This window comes from Pinus tabuliformis, chromosome 2_2 (assembly GCF_031772625.1).
Source record: "Pinus tabuliformis cultivar Carrire ecotype Pingquan chromosome 2_2, CPIR1, whole genome shotgun sequence".
NCBI classification, from domain to species: domain Eukaryota; kingdom Viridiplantae; phylum Streptophyta; class Pinopsida; order Pinales; family Pinaceae; genus Pinus; species Pinus tabuliformis.
In genome coordinates, this window is record NC_142300.1 from 187,483,306 (window position 1) to 187,505,008 (window position 21,703).

A 21,703-nucleotide genomic window follows, 5' to 3' on the forward strand; every position below is an offset into this window, starting at 1 on the left:
TAGATGTTGCTGAATGGTTTATTAAGTCATTGTTGCCTTCTATTACAGAAGATGTGGCAAAGGGAGGGGTCGTCACTGAAGAGCAGTAATTGCTCATGCACAATATCTAGACTTGATCTATACTCAGTCTGGCATGCTCTATGATAAAATCCCTGATGCTCCTAGACTGGAATTTTCCGTTCCTCCCTTTCCTAAATCAAACAAAGACTCTCATGCCAGAGACGGCGTGATAGGAATGACCAGCACGAAAACCGTAAAGGCTAAGTCGAAGAAGGCCCGTACGGTTTCAGGTCAAAATGAAAATGGAGAACTTCTAGCCTCAAAAGTAAATGTCGTATCAACTAACAAAGGCAAAGAAACCAAGAAACCAGGAGGCAAGAATAAAAAGAAAGGGAAGAAGAAGAAACAGGATGAGTCATCTCCTGAAAAACCTTCTGCAAACTCTTCTGGGCAAAGGAAACCCTCTGCGGGGTGTCAGATATGCGATGAGGATCATCGGACGAGAGATTTTCCACATAAAGTTGAAGTTAAGAAACTCTTTAAGAGTTTAAAAACCTCAGCGGTATTGACTGATCTGTTTCCAAACCCAGGAACCAAACTGGTTGCTAATCAAAATGCTTCCTGATCCCAAGTGCTTATCTTGTCCATTTCAAAACAGAAAAATGATGCTTTGATATCGACAAGGAATAAAGATTACGGGAATCCACAGCTGTCGAACAACGCGGCTACTGATCAACCGAGTAGTTCAACAACAACTTCAACCAAAGTTGTGCCAGCCATCATTCCTGAGCTAACGATAAAACCGCCAAAGGGAGTAGTACACAAATCGACATTTAATCCTCGTGCTAGAGCAACACAACATTATAATATAGTAGAGGACTTGGGCCAATCACCGTCCGCTATGTCGACACTTAAGGTACTGAAAAATTGCCCCTCCCAGAAGCAGGCTTATTATCAGTGATAGGTGGGATTGACCCAACAGATTCCAATCTTGTGTCCTTTAATTACAAAGGATATGACCCTCAGTTACTAGCTCAACTAGCTTTCCTCATTCAAGTGAAAGCCCTCAACAAAACTGTTCATCGAACAATTATGATGAAGGGGCATCTACATGTATTATGTCAATGAGTTGCTGGAAAAATTTAGGCTCACCACCCTTGTCATGATCATCAATGATGCTAAAAGCATTTTATGGATGATCATACACTCCATACGGGATTTTAAGTAACTTGCAAGTCGAACTAGGGGGAAAAACAATAGAAATTGATGTTTAAGTGATCGACGGAAACCTCGATTACAACATCCTACTGGGAAGGCTCTCGATATATGCTATGGCTGCCGTTGTGTCGACCTACTTCAGGAAGATTGCATTTCCCTTCCAAGGAGGTATTACAATCGTTGACCAACAAACATTTCTCCCCAATAGTTCGCAAGTTACGGGAAGAATTCTGATGATCCATGGAAGCCCTCTTTCGCTTCAAAATATCGGAGTAGGCCTACTAAAAGACACTATATTAATGGGGACTTTTGCCCTACCGCCTCCAAACAATCTGGAGGAAGTGGCCATTGCCCTAATAGAAATATTGTAGCAATCAATTTTCTTGGCCTAGGGGGGAAGCCCAAATCGATGCTCATCAAGTGTTTGGATAGATAGGTCTAAGGAATATGGTACCTCTTCAGATCCTTGGTCGCATGTACATCCTATAGACAAAGGAATCATTTAGTCAATGATAATAGGAGAAGTACCGTGGGAATATCACCACCATTGTTCCCATCTACCGGATTACCACGAAGATTATTCCACTGACCTTAATCATCCTTCAGTTTTTGATTTTCTATCAAATACTGTAAATACGACGGATTCCTAGGATGGTTCTTATCTCGTGTCTACCTCGTTAAAAAATGAAACGAGTCATGAGGATATTTCTTTTACTGTGTCAACCTCATCAAAAAATGAAACAAACCCCTTTCCAAATTGAATCTTTGATTACAATCTCGTAAAATCCAAGTCGAGTATTTCAAAGATATCAAAGGTAAACCTTCATTCCAACCACCGAGTTGAATGCAATGAAGCTTGGGGTGCATGCACCTCGATTTGCGTTATTATGATGGAGGCATGCAAACTTATCACGAGCAATGTTTCTGCAAAGTTCAAGCTCGTTAAAAAATAAACCTAGCCACGAGCAGTTTTTATGTGAAGTTCAAGCTCGTTAAAAATTAAACCTAAGCGATGAGCAAATGTTTCCCCCAGAGTTTAAGCTCATTAAAAAATGAACCAATCTCTGGTAAATACCATTATGAATGCATTATCATCAGCTTTTGAGCCTTGGTCGTGTTCTCATCATCACCTCCACTCTATTTTTAGCCGATCATATGACTCCATTTGATTGTTACCCCTTTTTGAGGAACATCTACGACGAATGATCTTGTTAGCCATCCTTGTGACACTTTCGTGATTGGAAAATTCCAAACCTTACCTGGAATCAGCTGCTACCCGAAATCATCACTCGTTCCTCAAAAAACGAGTCTCCTTTAAGCTCTTTTCACTTGACCTGTAAAATATGAAAATATTGTTGAGCGATTAGCCTCTCTAGATCGTTAAAGCGACTGGAAGTGCTATCCCTCCTAGATTTTAATCCTTTTGGACCTGAGGGATTATCACACAAAAAGATCGAGTGCTTGTTTTGTTTGGCTCATTAAAATTACCAAAAATTCATCCCTTTTGTATTATTTTATACTTTTTCGGACTTAAGGGATTATATGACGAAAAAGGATTATTGGAGTTTCCTTTACATCCCTTTTAGACTCTCTAAAATTGAAAAGGACCGAGTTATCTTTGTCGTTAAACTCGTTAAAACCAAATAGCGACAAACTTGTCCATACAGACAAGAACGAGTTTCACTGTCACTAGGCTCGTTAAAACATAGCGACGGGTTTGCCCGAAGGGAAAATTATATAACAAGAATATGTTATCCTCCTCAAGCTTGACAAAAATAAAGAGGTACTGGTCAGCAATGACTGGGGAAAAATTGGGAAGAAAACTTGAAGAAACTTTATTGGTAGCAAGTCGCTCTTGAACATGACACTTTCACTCCACGTCCGAGTCGGGTTGGGTTATTCCGTTCACCAGTCATATCACCATTGGTCCATCGCACCATCCATATTTGGGGTTAATGCTACCAATCCATGTCAGTGTCACCGGTATGTTCAAGAGAATTCGCTCAGAGAATTCACCTGTATCTCATCCGTTGCAATACATTCATGCTCCATTCTTTCATGACCACCACCCTGAACCCTATATCATCAGATCATTTTCACCTCCAAAATCTTTTACTCCATTCTGTGTTGTAGATGTGGGATTCATTAAGGCCCTCCTACGATGGGTTGCTTCTTGTCGACATCAACTCATTATCCAAGAATTCGACTTAGGAACAACCCTTTCAGTACTTTGAAGCTTGCATGCCTCAATGGCAAGTTTCTCACTTCCAGCGAAAAGTTTACATAAATGGCCTTCGACTAAAATATTTTGCGTGGTGTTCGAAGCCAAGTCCTTTTTTCACACAACACAAATTGTACTGTAGTACCTTGAGGGTCATCATCATTATCGGTGATTCCTCTCATGCCTGTTAACAACTTACATCATTGGTTGGTAATCAGGCAATGTTCTTCCATGTTCGACTCCAAAAAATCTTTCACATGGATCGACTTGTACTCCGAGTGAAGATTGGACGAGTTTGAAGACCCTAGATCTAGTTTCATCCATCCGAGCTGCGATATATTCAAGAAAAATAAAGACATCAAATGTACAACATTGCTGCATAGATGATCATCCAAATCAAAGGATGATGGCTCTATCAGAATCATCAGTCTGACACATAGATGGTTATCTATCTTATGTACATGAAAATGAATTTATAAAGCTAAGCATGGGAATGCCCGCCTCAGCTAGATCATGAAAAATATTATGAATATAATGTATTATATTGTATCTTATTACAGGTCACCTTCCAACTCGAAAAACTTCGGATCCTCATGATAAAGCATTTCACTCGACATCAAAAGATTAACGACCTCATGCTTTAGGGGGCAATTGTTATAGACATTTTTGGGCATTGCAACCCCAATCATACATGTCCATAAACCAAGTGCCCCTAAGTCCCTAAAAGTGTTGCTTCACACCCTAAAGGAACAAGGTCAGCTGATTACATCATCTCCTAGAATTTCTCCATGAAAAACTACTTAGAAATGGTAAAAACTGGACCATACTGATTGCTCAGTGCTGAGGGTGAGATGCATCGCACCTACTACACATGGGAGGTGTGATGCATACTGAAAATTCCTTCTATAGGGTGTGATGAACGAGAATAGACAAGTGGCAGAGACAGTTTGCGAGGTGGATGATCATGGAATATTCCATAAACTTCACCCGTGACACTTGCCTCTCAGAATCGCCCAAGGATGAGTAAGAGATCAATGAGATCTCCAAGTGGAATCAACAACTATCAGAGAGAAGACACTAATCAAAATCCCAGAAGCTGACTCACCTCCCTGCAATCATCTATATATGGATCCCTCATTCCAGAGATCCAGAGGTTAGAGGCTAGAATTTTGTATCTTGTAAGGAAGTGTTGTTGGTTTCTTGGTGGAATATCATAGTGTTTGGTGATCTAAGCTTTTCATGAGGTGAAAGAAGGGATTTCATGCTGGAGGATGACGTTGGGTCATAAAAATTGGTTGTAATCCTCTTTGCTATTCTTGATATTAATAAATCTATTCAAGTCTTCCTACACATTCTTGTATGTTTGATGATATATGCATTTGTGTGGTCAATATATATCTGGTCCTATATTGTTTATGATTGTAGATCTCTGTTCTTCGATAGTATTATGCTGCTTTAATTCCACAGGTGCTCTTTGAAGCTGGGTAGACGAAGGAGAAGTGGCAAGGATCTGTTAGAAGGGAGAGGAACCGAGAAAGGAACCAAGCACAAGACTGAGGTTGGTGTCCTTCATTCCCTTCTTATCTACTTCTCATAAAGGAAAACGAAAGTAGTTTTAGTTTGTTTGTTTCTAAGATAGCTACCAGTCTTAGTGGGACTAGCAGCTCCGAGTGGACACTAGATTTCCTGATAACATCCATGAACAAGAGTGACTTAATAGCCATTCTTAGTATGGGTGCACTCTCACACAAGATATGCGCATATTATTATACATATTCATGTATAAATAGCATCCCTTTATTGCAATAATGGGTGATGGCACCAAGAATTCCCTTCATGGGAAGTATGGTTATATATATACCTTACCATTGGATTTTTTTAGTAGAGTGAGAGTTGAGGAGGGATGGATTAACAAGGTAAAAATAAGGGAATTTGGCTTGATAACCTTCTTAACCCAATGAATCAAATTTGTGAACAACCTTTAAGTGGATTGATGAGTTACCTAGCATTTATGTAAGGTTGAGGAAGTTGTAATGGATAATTCATTAATGCTAGTATGGTCTAAGGGAAACCAGTGTAGATTAGTCTTATTCATGATTAAACTACATGAAGGATATGACCTATCAATTTCTATACAAGTTTTCTTCATGTACGTGGGGTTTCCCTGTTATGGTTTGGGTGGTGATCATGTCAAGATTGGGGTATCTACATTCTGCCAGAACTTGGCCTTAAAAACCTTACAATATGACATTTCTAGCACTGGGAATTAGGCCATAATTTTTTTCATTTAACATGTCCTTTGGGATATGATTTTATAAGCTAGGGTTACCTTTCCTGAGTTTGTAAGACATACCATAATTATGACGTTTAAAAAAAATAGGATGATGGCCTTTATGGCCTCATATGTATTATTATGCCATGCCTTTTTTCTAGTTACATATATTAATATATGTATATGTAGGTGGGTCTAATGTAGACCTTTTATTTTATTGAGAGAAAGCTCATACCCAGACTTTATATCTCAGACTTTTTCTCTCACTGATAGAGAGTTCAAAACCTTGACTTTTCATGCCTAAATTTCTTGATTATATTAAACCATTTGTAAAATTCCTTGTACAAGCCTTATAAATGGTGAAGTTAGGTTTGAAATCCTTCCAATGAAGCCCCATATTCCCTATAAAATTGAGTCTTTAGGCTCTGTCACCTAACTAATTAGCTTAATGTCATCCTCTCGATGCCTTTGTAAAGGGAATTATAATATGCTTGCACCCATTGGGAGAAAGCAACATGTGCTATGAGGAGGGTGATAGACCTCCACATTTAGCTATTTTTTTTGGTTAAGGAAAATTGTGTTGTTGGGGAAGATATTCCTTCCCTAGCAACATGTCATTTATAGTACATGATCTCCCATGCAATAAACCCTGAGAATCATCAGATGCCATTGAAATGAGTAGGTGGTGTTTGTTCTGTTGGAAGAAGAATTGCATTAGAGAGTGAGATGAGGAGGAAGACTTGAGTTTCTCATTCATTGTTGTTGATTGCTTGAAAACAATATACCAAGGGGGAGTGTCCTTCTTAGTTATGCATATATAAACACTTGGGTTTCTTGGGAGTAACACATAACCCATCAATCAATCATTGATTTCACAATAGGTTTTGAACCTATCTTCATGGCCATAGAAGAACCTATTGTTGGGTATCAAGACATGACTTTCACTCTTCAACATGGTTTAGGAGCAGGAAAAATGAACCCCATGTTGGAAATAATACTGAGAGGGGGGTGAATCAGTATTATCAAATTCTTTTCAATTTATACAAGGATTTGCAGATCTGACTATTGAAACTTGCATATACCTTCCAGACTTATAATTTAATTTATTCTTCAGATGTTGATCATTAATCTGTGTGTCAGAACCATATAATAGTAAGCAGGAACAGAAAAGTAGAACAGACAGTCACACAAAAGGAACACAAGATATAAGGTGGAAACCCAATGTGGGTGAAAACCACCTGCTGCAATATGTCTCTATCTTCTTTCAATTAGAAACTTATTTTTACAATGATTCTGTACTGGTGCAGTCTTATACCAGCACGCAGGCTTCAACCTATAGAAGGCTACAACCTTCTCTCGTTCTCCAGACTCTTCTGGAAGGGAGCTACAACCCCCTTAGCTCTTGTACTAGCTGAGGTACTAGTACGTAGGTGCTGACCTACAGAAGACTTCTCTTTTCTTCCAGGGACCACATTTCATAAATTTTCAAACTGGATCCATGAATATCAATCAAACATCAAATAGATCTGCAATCAACCAACTTCCTTGTGCAAATACTGAATCAATAACTTTTCAGAACACAGTACCAGTAACCAAACACCAATTCAGAACCTTGAACACTGCAGTAATAGACAAAAGTAGCTAAAACATATTTCAAGGAAAAGTCCGCAACTTCACCAATAGAAACTTGCATACATCTGCGCCTTCTCTGTGGCCAACTTGCAGGTATCCGCACCTTCACTTTGTCGGTACTGCAGACTTCATGTCTGTGCTATGTATGTAAAACCTATATCCACACCTGCACTGTGACGATCCTGCGGATCTCCGCGCCTGAACTGTGTCGGACCTGCGGGTATCTGCGCCTGCGCTGTGTCGGACCTGCGGGTATAGATAATTTTTCAGACTTCAATTATACCCCAGACTATCAGATTTATAGATCTGATCTTGCGCCAAAGAGATTTCGCCCCATCAGTAGATTCATCTTGTAATGTTCAGGTTTCTCCTTGGTTTAGGTCTAGCTATAACTCACCAACTGATCACAGAATTTCAGATCTTTCTCTTCTTAAGATATTCAACACATCAGTGCCCAAACCAAATGATCTCCTTTCCTTTTTATAGTCTAGGCCTCACTCAAACCATGGTCCAAAACCATAGAGATCCAATACTAGGGACCCAATACCTGGGTTCAATACTTTAGATGCAAAACCACGGACCAAAACCATAGGATCAAAAATGTCAGACTAAATACCATGGACCAACCATAAGATTTCCCATGTGCGTGCTTTTTCTCTGCATGAAAGTGTGTGTACTTTACGTCCGCACTTTTTGTTCGGAGCACCTACGTACATGTCCGTAGCTTTTGTTCGGCGCACCTGCATATGTCTGCGGCTTTATGAACAGGAACCTACGGGTATCTTATTTTCTACTATTTTGAGAGCCTGAACTTGTGATCTGCTATTTGAGTGAGTTGCCATCAAGGACAACATTGATGTCATCGAGCCAAACCTGTGCCAATCCTGTGTCATAATGCCAACAATCTCCCCCTTTGGACTTGATGGCAACCCAAAGTCACTCAAAGTATTTTCTCCCCTTTGACATCAAGGGAAAAGGGTTATGCACCCCCTGAGTACATGCTAAAATCTCTGCTCTGCTTTGCTGTCCAAGCTCCCCCTGACATATAGGCAAGATCTGCAAGAAGATATTCTACAAAAGAAATCTGACATTATACACCATAACAGACCTTCCTATCACCAAAGACTCATACATACAATTCCCAACCAAGTGGGAATATACCATTGACTCATCCACCCAACCAAATGGGGATACATGATAAGCACATTACATTATCCATCCCAGTCATAGTGGGGCAACCAAGATAGGCCGTTACATGACCTTGAAAAAAGACATATAAGACATAGAGGCACAACATCAGCAGCATCTGTCAATCATTATTCAGATCAACATCCATGTTCTCCTTCTCCTCCAAGATCTTCTATAATAATGCCAACAATGCATTATTAGAAGAATATATGCTCCCCCTGAACTTGTGCATGCTGGTCTTTGACAGATCCATAGCGAACTCTTCTCATCCTTGCTTTTCCATATAAACCAGCGAATGTATGCATATACCCCATATGAAACTCACGTACAACCAACAATCTCTGAAACAGATAAGATTCAACAGCAAGATGATGCATCAACTACCCCCAGGTTTTGTCTGAGGTATTCAAAGGTCTCCCTGGGCATTGGTTTGGTGAGAATATCAGCAACTTGTTCCTTAGAGGGAACATAGTCCAATTTGACCTTTTGTTCAAGCACTTGTTCCCTTAGAAAATGATACGTGATTGGTATGTGCTTAGTCCTTGAATGCATGATAGGATTCTTTGAAATAATGATTGCACTTGTATTATCACAGAAGATGGAGATAGGTGAAGTACAAGTGATTTGCATGTCTTGCAATGTTTGCATCATCGAAAGGAGTTGTGTGCAGCAAGATGCAGCAGCTACATATTCTGCTTCTGCTGTAGATAATGCAATAGAGCTTTGTTTCTTGCTGAACCAAGATACTAATCTAGGACCCACGAAGAATGCACCACCACTAGTGCTTTCTCTATCATCCACGCTTCCTGCCCAATCCGCATCTGTGTATGCATGAAGTGTGAGATATGTACCTCTAGGATACCATAAGCCATAGTTTTGAGTTGAAGATTCTCTTAACTACCTGAAGATGAGTTTCCTTTGGATTTTCCTGAAACCTTCCAACTATTCTCACTGCATGCATAATGTCTGGTCGGGTACTTGTTAGATAGATCAGACTACCAATCATGGATCTATAGGTTGGTTGATGTACGGCTGCTGATTCATCATTTGCGTTGAGGCTGCATCCTGTCACCATAGGGGTACATACTAGTTTCGAATCCTCCATCCCATATTTCTTCAAGATCTGCTTGAGATACTTGGTTTGTGATAGAAAAATACCATCTTTGTTTTATTGGACTTGTAAACCAAGAAAATATGTGAGCTCACCAAGCATGGACATTTCAAACTCCTTTTGCATCACCAAGGCAAAATTTTGACTCATGTCTTCATTGCTGCCAAAGATGATATCATCAACATACATAACAAGCATTAGCATCTTTTCATTGTCAACCTTTATATATAGATTGCTATCAGTTGATCCTTTTATAAATCCTTGTTGATGGAGGTACTTATCCAACCGATAATACCACACCCTAGGAGCCTGTTTAAGGCCATAGAGAGCCTTTTTGAGTATGCATACAAGTTTTGGCTCATTTCCAAGAATAAACCCATCTGGTTGTTCAATATATACTTCTTCCTCCAAGTCTCCATTCAGGAAAGCAGACTTCACATCCATTTGAAATACTTTGAACTTCTGAAAGCTAGACAGAGCAAGGAACATCCTTATAGCCTCAATTCTGGCAACTAGTGCAAATGTTTCTTCAAATTTTATGCCTTCTTGTTGCACTTACCCTTTACAAACAAGTCTTGCCTTGTTTCTAACTACATCCCCATTTTCATTCAACTTATTTTTGAAGATCCATTTTGTCCCTATGACATTATTATCTTTTGGTCTAGGAACCAACTCCCAAGTATTATTCTTTTCAATCTGCTCGAGTTCTTCCTCCATGGCCTTGACCCAACATTCATCTTTGCAAGCCTCTCTTACATTCTATGGTTCAGTGGAGGACAGCAATGCTAGATAACTTGAAGCTTCTGAAATGGTTCTCCTTGTTTGTACACCTGCCTCTTTCTACCCCAAAACTTGAGATTCTGGATGATTCTTTTGAACGTATCTGGATGGAGTCTTTTCTTCTATCCTTATTTGTTCTTCTGGAGCCTCATGAGTTTCTTCTTCATTATGAATCTGATTTGATGTTGATGGATAGTCTTCGCCATCTTTGAAATCTTTAGATTTTACCTGCCTAGGAGCGTTTCCTTCTTCATCAACCACTACATCAATACTTTCAACAATCTTACCAAGTCTTTTATTGTAACATTTGTAAGCTTTGCTGTGGGGAGAGTAGCCAAGTAAAATTCCTTCATCTGCTCTAGGTTCAAACTTGCCAAGATTTTCATCAGTCCTTTTAATGTAGCATTTTCTTCCAAAAATTTTGAAGTATTTTACTGTGGGAGTCTTACCATACCAAAGTTCATGAGGAGTCTGAGCGTTGTTTACCCGGACGTTTGTCTTGTTGAGAATAGTAACAGCGGCAAATGCAGCTTCACCCCAGAAGGTTGCTGGAGTTCCAGACTCATCAAGCATAGCATGAGCCATTTCTTGAACCATTCTGTTCATCCTTTCCACTACTCCATTTTGCTGAGGAGTCCTTGCAGCAGAGAATTCCCTTCTTATTCCATGTTCTTCACAAAAATCGAAGAATTCATCTGAGGTAAATTCCCCTCCTCGATCAGATCTGAGGCATTTGATTCTGCGATCTGATTCATTTTCAACCAAATATTTGAATGATTTGAACTTTTCGAAGGCTTCATCTTTATACTTCATGAGTCCTATCCAACACATCCTTGAAAAGTCATCAATGAACAATATGAAATACTCTTCTCCTCGAGGTGACCTTTTCCTAGTTGGACCACATATATCAGTGTGGACAAGTTCATGTGGCCTACTAGGTGATCCTTCCTTCTTAGGGAAATTAGTTCTAGTTTGCTTACCAACTTGACATGATTTGCATATTGTATTGTCTGGAATTCTGATGTCAGGAAGATCTCGAACTGCCTGATATTTGCATGCTTTCCTTATCTGTGAGAAGCTAAGATGCCCCAGTCTTCTGTGCCATAGCCAGTGTTCATCATTCTTGCTTAAATAGTACTGTTGTTGTCCTCCCTTGAGTACATATAAGTTATTTGGAGTTCTAATGCCTCTGATCATTGTTTTTCCTATATCGAGTTCACGAACAATACATCCATTTGATCGAAATATTACCTTAGTTCCCTCATCAAACATCTAACTGACACTCAGTAGATTATGCTTTAAGCCATCAACATACATAACATTTCCAGCCTTGACCTTTTCTTTCAAATGAATAGAGCCTCTACCTTTTATGAATGCAGGGGTGTCATTTCCAAATGAGACCTTCTTTTCATTTTCTAAGGCACTATATGACTGAATTTTTTCTTTATCACCTGTCATATTTTTCAAGCATCCACTGTCGATGTACCATTGATTTTCCTGTCCTTCCGCGTATAAGGCTATCCCACATCTTTCCAATTGCGTTTCTTTCCTTTTCAATATTTTGGAACTCAATGAAGTTTGCTCCTTCTGAGTTCTTTGCCGAAACCTGCTTCTGCATTTAGAATCTTCATGACCGAAGTTGTTACAGATAGAACATTCTATTTCATTTTCAAGAGCAGAGAAGTTATTGTAGGTTCTTTTCATGATTCCAGTCATATTCCTTTGTTTTTGAGCTTCCCTTATCATGATGATCTTGTAGGCAACACATTGAGCAGCTTTATGACCAAAGTTATGACAAGAGAAACATTGGGTATTGAAGAAAGTCCTGCGATTATCAAATCTACCAACCATATGATTGTAGTTTCCATCCATTCTTCAGCCAAACTGAGAATGAGTTACCTGTGGTTGGTTGAAGCTTATGTTCATACTTGAAGTAGATTGCCCCCGATTTACTTGATAATCTTTGATCATTCTTGAAGCAAATTGTCCCTGATTTACTTGGTGATCTGCATTGTGCTTTTGCTGTCAATTGTCAACTTGTTCACTTCTCCTTTCCGCATCAAGATAAATTTTGGAGGTGGATGGCTTCTGTGCTTGCTTTTGAGCTTGAGATGCTTCTTCGGAATATCCAAGACCTGTCTTGATTAGAGGAGAACGTTGCATTTTGATAATCTCATCTAGAGTTTGAGATCCTTTAGCAAATATGAGATTAAGGGCTTTTGTTTTCTCAATTTCTTTTCTAAGTCCCACAATTTTACATTCTAACTCTTCATTTTATTTATCATTTTCAGCAAGTTGGAATGTTAGAGTATCTATAATCATATTATTTTCTTCTAAAAAAACTTTAAGTTTAGAAATTTATTCATAAGCCCTTCTTCATTTGTAGCATCCAAGAAATCATCATCTTCAAAAGCCATCAAAAGTCTATCATCATTACCTTGTTCATCTTCATCACTATTTGACAATCCATCACTGTCTTCATGCGTGTAATAGCTCTTCTTATTTACATTCTATTTTTTGTTCCATCTAACAGGTTCCTTACCTTTGTCTAGTTTATCTTTATGAGGACATTTTGCAGCATAATGACCAACTCTTCCACAAGCAAAGCATTTGAAAGGAAACTTACCTCTGAATCTTTCAGTTCCCCATTGAAGGTTCTTGACAAAATTTGATTCTTCCTCTTCTTCTGACATATGTCCTAACTCATAGTAATCTCCTTTTCCTGAAGCCTTGAATGCAACTTCTCTCCTGTCTGATGGTCCTCCTTTTCTCATTTCGTAAGCAGTTAGAATTCCGTGCAGCTGTGACATGGTAAGGCTTTGTAGATTCTACTTTTATTCTATGGAAGAAACTTTTGAATCAAACTTAGAGGACAAAGATCTTAGAACCTTTTCAACCAAAACAACTTCTTTTATTTCTTCACCCAAATTTTTCATACAATTTACGATCTCATCTATACGTAGGAAATAGCTAGTCACACTTTCATCATTATGCATTCTGAGACTTTCATATTGAATTCTAAGAGTTTGTAATTTTGCTCGTTTTACATGTTCATCTCCTTCGTAGCTCGGAACTATCTTGTCCCATATTTCTTTTGCGCTTTTGAGCTGCATAACCTTGACGAATTCTGACTGAGATAGACTTCCTAATAGAGTATTGACAACTTTTGCATTTGTTTCATACTGCTTCTTACCAGCTACATCTGTAGGAGTTGCTGATGGAAATGTGTATCCTGTTTCCACAATATCCCAAACTTCTGTACCAAGAGATTGAAGATAAGTAGTGATTCTTACCTTCCAATAGACGAAGTTGCTCCCATAAAAAATCGGTGGCCTGATAGATGCTTCTTTTTCGTAGTTTCTCATGATGATAGATCTTCCTTCAAGCGATCAAGCTTTTCCTGAAGGACCTGCTCTGATACCAATTGTTGGAAATAATACTGAGAGGGGGGGGGTGAATCAGTATGATCAAATTCTTTTCAATTTATACAAGGATTTGCAGATCTGACTATTGAAACTTGCATATACCTTCCAGACTTATAATTTAATTTATTCTTCAGAAGTTGATCATTAATCTGTGTGTCAGAACCATATAACAGTAAGCAAGAATAGAAAAGTAGAATAGACAGTCACACAAAAGGAACACAAGATATAAGGTGGAAGCCCAATGTGGGTGAAAACCACCTGCTGCAATATGTCTCTATCTTCTTTCAATTAGAAACTTCTTTTTACAATGATTCTGTACTGGTACAGTCTTATACTAGCACGCAGGCTTCAACCTGCAGAAGGCTACAACCTTCTCTCATTCTCCAGACTCTTCTGGAAGGGAGATACAACCCTCTTAGCTCTTGTACTAGCTGAGGTACTAGTACGTAGGTGCTAACCTATAGAAGACTTCTCTTTTCTTCCAAGGACCACGTTTCATAAATTTTCAAACTGGATCCATGAATATCAATCAAACATCAAATAGATCTGCAATCAACCAACTTCCTTGTGCAAATACTGAATCAATAACTTTTCAGAACACAGTACCAGTAACCAGACACCAATTCAGAACCCTGAACACTGCAGTAATAGACAAAAGCAGCTAAAACATATTTCAAGGAAAAGTCTGCAACTTCACCAATAGAAACATGCACGTACATCTGTGCCTTCTCTGTGGCCAACCTACGGGTATCCGCACCTTCACTCTGTCGGTCCTGCAGACTTCACGCCTGCACTATGTAAAACCTACGAATATCCATGCTTGCACTATGACGATCCTGCGGATCTCCACGCCTGAACTGTGTCGGACCTGCGGGTATCCGCGCCTACGCTGTGTCGGACCTGCGGGTATAGATAATTTTTCAGACTTCAATTATACCCCAGACTATCAGATTTACAGATCTGATCTTGCGCCAAAGAGATTTCGCCCCATCAGTAGATTCATCTTGTAATGTTCAGGTTTCTCCTTGGTTTAGGTCCAACTATAACTCACCAACCGATCACAGAATTTCAGATCTTGCTCTTCTTAAGATATTCAACACATCAGTGCCCAAACCAAATGATCTCCTTTCCTTTTTATAGTCTAGGCCTCACTCAAACCATGGTCCAAAACCATAGAGATCCAATACTAGGGACCCAATACCTGGGTTCAATACTTTAGATGCAAAACGACAGACCAAAACCATAGGATCAAAAATGTCGGACTAAATACCATGGACCAACCATAAGATTTCCAACGTGCGCACTTTTTCTCTGCATGAAAGTGCGTGTACTTTACATCCGCACTTTTTGTTTGGAGCACCTACGTACATGTCCGCAGCTTTTGTTCGGCGCACCTACGTATGTCCGCGACTTTATGAACAGGAACCTGCGGGTATCTTGTTTTCTACTATTTTGAGAGCCTGAACTTGTGATCTGCTATTTGAGTGAGTTTCCATCAAGGACAACACTGATGTCATCGAGCCAAACCTGTGCTAATCCTGTGTCATAATGCCAACACCCCAGTGAATTTTAGTGATGATACTACATATCCTATGAAAGAAGTGGGCCCCAATTCATTCTAAAGACCAATTGTTGAGTTGAAAGATATTTTATTTAATATTAGTTCGAAGAAAAATATATGTTTAGTTTCTTCTATGATATAATTTAAATATATTGTTGCATTTGAAGGACAACAATGCACTATTAGTGATTGTAGTCTAGCAACTCGGCGGACTTTGGTTAGAGGTTTGTAGGATGGTGACCTTTACAAGGTGCTTGTTGATCCTATTCCACTTCTATGTACAACAAAAACTAGGCTAGCCCTCAAGAGGATTATGTAAAGCATGTATGAATAAATTGCATGAAGATAGGCTCAAAACCTATTGTGAAATAATTCCATGAAATCCCACAAATTCATAAGCCATATGCCAAGATTTGGTTTAAGTTAGTTTTAAGTAATGCTTCATCTCCAATTACTAAAAATAAATGTGTTTGGGAATCAAGCTCGAAAAAAGGTAATAGGAAGAAACCATTTTGAAGTTTGAAGCTATTTCAAAATAATAAATTTTTATTTTTTTTACTTCAATTCCTACAACAATTGATGAGTAATTAGACAACAAATCGTATGATATTGGGTTGAATTTAGAAGCTTTGTTCCTTGGTGGCACTTTGGTTAGTGAAAACTATGCAGAAGTATGGATGTTTCTCTATTACTTCATGTACATTCCAATTCTTGGATCCTTTAGAGACCATACATACCACAATTTAAACTCTACATTTCTAGTTGGAAATCTTCCAATGTTGCATCATGTGTAGTATTTCTAGTTATAACCTTATGCTTTGGAGCCCTGCAAATTTTGTGTCTCTGATGATATTCTTCAAAGTTTCTTATCCTTTGGTATATATGCTTGAATTCACATAATGAGCATTCAATTCATATTCTAAAAAATTATATAATGATAATGGAAATATGTGTAGATAGTATCTAGGTGGGGTGTCCCATATGCTTTATAGGCCTCCTCATTGAAGGAATGCAAGATTTGATATGTCGCTCTACTTGTATTTTCTAAGATTTACATTTTCTCTGATGATAATTTTGCTTGTATTGCTGGACAGGATTGTTGATTAATATATATATATATATATATAAACACACACACTTTTCTTTTTCATTTTTCTATAGATGTTTTAAACTACATTTCTATTTTTCATTGATATGTGTTTGCTACATTAGTAATGGAAAAATTATGTTTTTTACTTTTTCTTTCATGTCATTGAAATCACTTCAAAACCTTCACCATCATTCTTAATTTGTTGAGTATATTTTCTTAAGTCTTTTCAAGTAGTGTAGCTTAGGACAAGAAGAGATAATTAATTCGGCATGTGATGGGTTGCTTGATGGAAGTTTTCTTTGATTTTAATGTTTTTTTTCATTAGTGTGTTTTTCTAAAGTCCTATGGTTTTTTATTATGTAGAAGGAGCCTCAAAGGTAGAAGGAGCATGAAAGGCATTGTCCTCATGGTAGTGAGCCATAGCCAAAAGGCATAGTGTAGGAAACATCAGACTTGGAGATGCAACCACTGTGAGGTGTTTTAAAAAAAATGGTCAATTAAACTTTCCTAAACACATGTAATTTACTAAATATTAGACATACAGATTTATTGACAGGGTAAAATTTAAATGTATCAGTTGAAACTATGGTATCTTCCCTTGATCTCATGGTATCTTTTGCAACCTTAGACATTTATAGCTTTGTGAATGTGATTATGCAAAGCACATGTGTTTATATATGTTCATAGAGATGTATATTGATGTAACAATAAAGTGCATTGACATGGAAATATATTAACGTTTTCTTATGACAAAAAGAAATTCAATGTGACTCAAGAGTGAGTTGGTTGTACAAATAACAAAATAAAGACTGCTCAATGCATCTCTTAGGAAAATAACAAATCTAAGCTACCAAAAATGCATAAATATTAAAAGGAAATACTATAGGGGTTTAAGCAATGTCGAAAACACATTATGATGTATAAATCAATAGGGAGGAAGACTATGACCATATTGAAGAAAGGGGATCAATATTAGTTTCAGTAATGTGAAGAGTCAACAATGTTGGTAATCACAATAAATCCCCCGGTGTTGAGCCTGATGTTGTTGTTGGGAGAGTGTGCTAAGGTGAGGAGGCGTCTAGGCTAATAATCCAAGGAACTCCTTTGGAATAACTATGGTGATTTCAAGGAAATCCTCAAAACAAATCTTATACCATCTAAGGTTGACATATTCTTGGAGGGGAAGAACCTCACAGAAAATTCTTGCCTCTGATGTGGATGCAAGTTGTTGGAGTTCTAGGATGAATTGTGGAATTCCATAGCTTAATTGTCCAATATAACTTTATCATATTTATTATTAGAACTTTTAGAACAACGTGAAGCCTTGAACTGTAGAAACATTATCAATTTTCAAGATATCACAAAATAATTTTGGCATACACATAAGTGGAGTTTAAGGAGTGGGATGTTGGTTCCTCAAATGCCTATTGGTTATGTAAAATATGGTAGACTACACCCCATAACAATGGAAACCGTTCTAGTTTATTGCCATTATTTTCCACCATTAGCTCTCTTAGGTTGAGAACATACCTTAAATAGACATTGGTGACATGAGTGTTAGGAACATTAACATTTTGTAGCCCTGTTTACACTGTAGGCACACTATCTTAACTCTGTGGCATTCATCCCTTGTCATCTTAATTTTTTAATCTAGTTGCTTTAAGCCTCACAAAATAGGGGTTGATGACATTGACTATGATAAAATTTCTATAGCCTGATTTCCACAATAGGAGCACTATCCTAACTTCATGGAATTCATCCCTTGATGTCATCTTGCTTTATGACCTTAAACCTCACAAATATATTTGTGAATTCATACATTTGTAAATAAAAAACTACAAATATTAATGCCAAAACACAACTAGGAAATTTCATATTTTGAAGGAAGTATGGGTACTCTTGGTGAAACTCAAGGATAAATACTTTGAAATCCGTGAACTGTAAAATTTAACAGTAGTAATGAATGACATGTAAATGCATGATATTATCAAAATATTTTGACAATTGTCTCTACAACATATCAAATTGACTTGGAGGCCATAGTTTTCAACCTTAAGGCTATTCAACAATACTACATGTTGCCAAATTCTTCTCTCAATCGATTGAGAGTATGTAATATGTAATGGAATGGCCATTCTAGTGGGATGAAAATACCATTGCAGATCTATAACTGATTTTTGTCATCTTTTGAAGTAGTCAGACTTTGAATTGGTTCCAGTGAACAATAGTCTTGAAGATTTGAAATGTTTTTCTACTAAAATTGGGGTTGATCTGGGAAGATTTGACCTTTTCCTTGCTAACAAAATAGGTTGGCCTATTTTAATTTGTTTCTAATATAACCTTATAAATTTCCTACTTAAGATGACTTTTCCACTAGGGACTTGAATTAAGAAAGAATTAACATGTGATTATGAAAAAGTGTTTCTACATTCATTTTTGTGATTTATTTCTTCACTATTTTTTTTAATTTCTTTCTTCACCTCAATTAGAATTTTGAGAAAGCTAAAACTTGGTTGAGGCATGTTAACGTGGTTTTAGAGTATTTCTTGCCATATACTAATGTTGGTATTTAGAGCTCTAAGAAAAATTTGTCATGCTAGAATATCTCAAAATGGCACATTTCTCTCATTGCATATGATTTATTAGTCCCTGCCCCTGCGGGGCTGCAGGGACTATAGTAATCGGTTTTGAGTCCAGCTATTAATTGACACAGAAACCAATCAATTTTTTTCCGGTTAAAGCAATGTTAAAGCAAAGTTTTAGTTTTACATTTGAATGAATATTGTTTCTTATCCAATGAAAGACTTAATTAGACTTTGCCGTCTTATTTGGCCTCATATCGAGGCCAAATTCAAAATAACTTACGACATATTTCTTAGATTGCCCAACAATTCTATAACATAACGCTTCTGTGTTTTAATGTTATAGCATTAATTTTCTAGCGTTTAATGTTAGAGATTAATATTGTTCTTTCAGTGATCTTAGACATATATCTGAAAACAAAACAAGTGGCAAGTGGCATGTCGATGTATGAAAACAAAACAAGTGGCAGGGAATGAAATAGCCTACATTGTTGAGAGTCTGTTGTTCCTCTTTTGCCGAGTTTGGTTTTTACGGGAGTCGCAGTTCAGCGGAAGATCTGCAGTTGAACTGATAAAAGCATGGGAGTTCAGAGCTTCCTTATTCATGAGCTGAGTGGATATAGATGGGAATAAGAGAGCTCCCTCTGAAGCTAGTAAGTAGTTGTTCACGGCCAAGCGTACATGGTCTCAACTTGGCCTTCAGCGAGAATGCAACAACAAGCACGCCCACATCTTTGGAATGTATGCTGAAACATCCAGTCTCTTCAACGATTTATCTCTCTGGTAAAATCCACAACAATTTTAAGTCAATTGTTTTGAGTAAAGCCGAGGAACAAAGAGGGCTAAGTTAGATTTGGGCCAAAGAAAATACTGAATTTTTTTATTTTCTTCAAACAATTTTGTCCCTGCTTGGCTTTCATTTACAACATTTTAAATGTTTAAATTGTACTATCTAATAATATGCAATGTTTATTCTAACCTCCTATGCTCAGTAATTTTTGTATATACCATATTAGATTGAATATTTTTTATATAACTGCGTTTGCGTTTTCTCTGTGAAACCTTCGAATGATATTTCTCGTAGAGTTTCCATTATTTCTCGTAGAGTTCTCATTTCTGGTATTTGGCAACTTAGGTTAAAAAGGTTGATTTCATTAGTATAATTAAAATAAATAGTTTCAGTAAAATTTAAAAAAATAAATTTCAGTAAAGTCAATTTAATTACATAAGTAAAATTTAAAATATTCTGGCAGCTGTGGTTTAATTAGGTGAAATCAAGACCATATACATTTGCAAGTTGCTTTAGCTGATTAGGTGATTTGTTCTCTTCATGGTTCAGTTTTTTAAACCTGTATATTTACATTTTTCCCTCTTGCTTTTGATTGGGATTCTGAATTTAGAGATAAAGACCCATACCTTCGTGAGCAAGATCTAGATCTATCTCGAGAGCTTGAAGCAGAGCCTGTTGAAGCACACGTTTATCCAGGACCAGTAGCTTCAGTCTCCATTCTGACCTTAGTCTTAGACATTGAAGCTAAAAAACTCGACATCCTCAAGTTCATTCGTGTTAACAGAATTTGTGAAACTGAGAATGGGCGAGCAAGCATAGTTCTGGTCACAATCTGCCTGACTTTTATAGGAAGGCTCCAACGGTGCAACCCACTGTATCTCTACTCCATAGTTCCACTGCCTCGCAGGCACCGCCGGGTTGAAATTTAGGACACTCGTGTAAGCCCTGCAACCATCGGAGTGTACCCCTATTGTCTGAGAAGCGGTAAAACCTCCTGCTATAAATGTGCAATAGACACCATCTTTCCTGCACATCATGGCTGCCTCGGCTTCATTAATATATGTATGACATGAACTGCTTGAACTACAATTCAATGGCGATGCCAGAATGCAAACCATGAGTACCAGCGGCAACAACACCCCAAGTCGCAGAGTAACAATAGCGCTACGTGGCAGTTAGCATACTATTTGGCCTCGCCTAAACATCGTAGTGTCTCGTTTGGGCAGAGAGGGAGGCAGAGTAACAACAGCACTACGTGGCAGTTAGCATACTATTTGGCCTCGCCTAAACATCGCAGTGTGTCGTTTGGGCAGAGAGGGAGGGTGACAGAAACCATTGAGAGCTAAATCTTTGTGAATAATGGCATGTTTGGACTTTAGGGTTGTAGTTCTTTTAGGTACAAAACATAGACAACACCCTTGGTTAATTAGGAATTATTTTCCATAATTTTTAGGATTTAAAAAAATAACGATAAATTGATTTTAGAAATTATTTTCAATAATTTGTACGATTAAAAACATAATGATAATGATAATTTGTATTATATAATAGGTAGATTAAAATTTGGTTTTATGCCTGGGATTGAGGTTAATGTTATTTATTAAGATGTTACTTTTACATATATAATTTAGATTGGAATTTCAATGGTTTTATGCCTGGGATTGAGGTTAATGTTATTTATTAAGATGTTACTTTTACATATATAATTTAGATTGGAATTTCAATTATAATTAGTACAAAATATTGATTTACTTTTTAATGCGCTTTTGCTTTAAAGCATTTATCTACTTTTGATTATACCTTTACTGAGTGTCCAAATGACATTGGAATGCC

At 37.6% G+C, this 21,703-nt stretch overlaps 1 pseudogene; it reads right to left on the reverse strand.

The window, feature by feature from the left end:
* LOC149192023 (nucleobase-ascorbate transporter 6-like) overlaps positions 1-20,988 on the reverse strand; it is a 36,264-nt pseudogene extending 15,276 nt beyond the window's left edge.
* Positions 20,989-21,703: the final 715 nt, after the last annotated feature.